Source organism: Callorhinchus milii, unplaced genomic scaffold (genome assembly GCF_018977255.1).
Source record: "Callorhinchus milii isolate IMCB2004 unplaced genomic scaffold, IMCB_Cmil_1.0 Scaffold1, whole genome shotgun sequence".
NCBI lineage: Eukaryota > Metazoa > Chordata > Chondrichthyes > Chimaeriformes > Callorhinchidae > Callorhinchus > Callorhinchus milii.
In genome coordinates, this window is record NW_024704742.1 from 41591173 (window position 1) to 41594302 (window position 3130).

Consider the following 3130-nt stretch of genomic DNA (forward strand, 5'->3'; position numbering starts at 1 on the left):
GCAGTAGGGTGACACTTTTTCGTGCATTAACTGCTTTATCTTTGCCTCTGCACTTCCAGAAGGTGGGGTGGGGGGCTGGTCGGGGGGAGAGCAAGCTCTTGCAGCATGTGGGGAATGCATGCTGTCGTCTAATACGTGGCAGAATGATACTGGCCACACTGGCCAGGCGCTAACAGTTTATTTAACGGTTTATTTTCATTATTTATGGCTATTCAGGTGTATCTTCTATCCTCCAACCCCATTATGTCACGTGTGGAGGACAGGGAAAATAAACTCCCAAAGGCCTTGTGCAGCCAAGAGGAACTTAACATTATATCTTTCCATTTCCACAATGGCAGCATATTGGGTGTCAGTGGGTGGAATGTGGGCATACTCCAGTGCTCTGAAGCCCAGCCTTTTCTTTCTGCAGTTGCGTCTTCTTGCTGTGAAGAGAATGGGTGATCTTGACCCCACAAAGGGTCTGGGATAATCAGTCGCCATTCTTGGCCACATTGTGATAATATAACATGCAACATTTTTCCCGCCCTCTCTTACTTGCATTTGCAGCCCTCTCCTACTTGCATTTGCAGAAAAGAAGAGCTGGGCTGATCCCAAGTGTAAAAGGGATGAATTATGAAGATAAAGAAATTGAAGCTTTACAGTCCGTAAAGAAGGCAGTTAAGTGGGAACCTCATTGAAGTATATAAAATATTTAATGAGAGTGGCACTATACCGTCAAGTGCATCGCGAATGAATAAATCTTTTGGAAGTTTATTTTTCTGATCCCCTGCCATAAAATAACAGGAGTGGAGGATAGGAAGTGGTTATTGTGAAAATCAACTTTTAATTGTATGTACAGTATTATTATTTATTATTACATTCCTTATGCTTTACCAGCCGAGCCACCCCCAAACTGTATTTTTTGCATTTTTCACCACTGTATATCATTTGTGGTGCAGTGATTAAAACTGAGCATAATATTTTACTTAAAGCCTTTGTAGAACTCATTTTATAATAATAATATTGCTTACATTTGATATACCACTTTTTACTTAAATAGGACGTTTTGAAAGCGCTTCACAGGATATACTGTACGTGTAGTGACTGTATTTTGCAGGCAAAAGATTTTTCCCTAATACATAAGGTATGGAACCATACAAAGAACAATACTCTTTGTAATAACTGTGATATATATTGTACATTGTATTGTAACTCTTACAATACAATATAAATTTACATTTATATCGCACCTTTCATTTCAGGAGGACGTCCAAAAGTGCTTAACAGTACTTGCTGGACACCAGAGCTGGGTGCGGGAATACTGTAGTGTGTATTGTATCCATGATTGCATAACAACTGATGTTCAGGCATCAGCACCATCGCTTAAACATAATGCGGCTGGTGGCGAAATATAAAAACAGCATTAGTTTAATTAAAGTCCTTTGTATGGAACTTTGTAGAAGGTTTCTGACAGTTGGAATAACATCCTTAAAGAATTCAAAGAGGTTCTTGTTGGCATGATGATAATAATAATGTTGCTTGCATTTAGTATAGCACCTTATCGCAACGTCAAGATGTCTCAAAATGCGTCACAAGATATCCTGTAATTTGGATTGATTGTATTTTGTGGGTGAATTGCAGCAGCCGGTTTGTGCACAACAATGTCCCATAAACATGGAGTGAGTGACCAATTTTATTTGGAGGATTGTTGGCCAGGATACCGGGAGGGAGAAACTCCCTTTTCTTTTCGAATAGTGACATGGGACCGTTAATGTCCACCTCAACGGGAACAACCTCAGTTTAATGTCTCATCCGATGGACGGCACATCAGCCAATGCAACTCCTCCCCAAACCGTCTCGGAGTGTCGGCTTAGACTATGCGATTCCATGTTCTGACACAGGGCTTCTGTCTCGGAGGCGAGAGTGCTACCACTGCGCCAGGCGGACACACATAGATCATCCCCTTCTAAATCCATATTGATTGATCATTAATTTCTTACTATTAGTGGAATCCCACTTTGTTATAACTTGTAGCATTTACTGCACATGCACACAGCTGATCGTCTCACTTTCACGTGCCAGCTAGTTCCTACACAAATAAAAATTGCCGTCATCAGGTTACTTCCTGTGCTCTGGTTAGTTGAGATTTTATAGATCCCAATTACTGCCTTACAACAGAGCTCCACTACATATGAATTATTCTTCATCTTGCCCTTTCATATCGTCACCATTATATTCCTGATGTTAGGATATCAGGCCTATAATTTCCTGGGTCAGTTTTATCTTCCCTTTTAAATATAAGTTTGACATTGACCAGCTTCCAGACCTCCAGAAGCTCACAAGTGCTTTGCCTTCCATAATGGTAGGCAGTGTTCCACAAATGTCCTGATTTTCCTCCCTGGGAGATAAAGCATGGAGTTCATCAGGTTTATTTTGAAAGACAGACTTCAGGTAGGTCTGATTCAACGTAGCAGTCAAATGTCCTTGCTCCAGCTATAAAAGATTTTCCTGGTGCAGACCCCAGCTGCTGTCTTTTGTCAAAATGTACCAGTACTGTGCATTTTATGTTAAGTGACTCGGTTTACAATCCATAAATTACTGGCCTTATCTCACCTTTTCAAATGCTAATCTATTAATTGTACCTCTAACTGGGTCAGTTGAACACTCATTATTCATTAACTACTGGAGTGCAGCCAGGTTTACTGTCACACTGACTTTGAAATCCTTTAAGCTCTCTTACTGTCTATTTGTAGTGTCCTAAATAACATTGTTATTACGATTGCAAAACAACCTTGAGGGTTAGAATTCTGAGAGCCAAACGGTGGAAGAAATTGATGTCAGTTTGTTTCTGTTACACATCAGCTGCATTCAAAAGTTCGGAGAGAGGCGTACATCAATATTTGCCATCTATAATAGGGAGGAGCTACCCTAGACTGAAGCACAGAGCCATTCAACTCGAACTATAACAAGCAAAGTATTGGATTGGGCACAGGGTATGTTGTCTTCAGAAACCATTGTAGGCTGGCTAGGTCTTTTATCCTCATGTGTTGCATACCAGCCTTGTCATTCCCTCGCACAGTAGCTCTGATTGGTACACAATGATTTTAAAAATAGTTCTTGTAGTAGTAATAACTTTATGGAGACTTCAGAC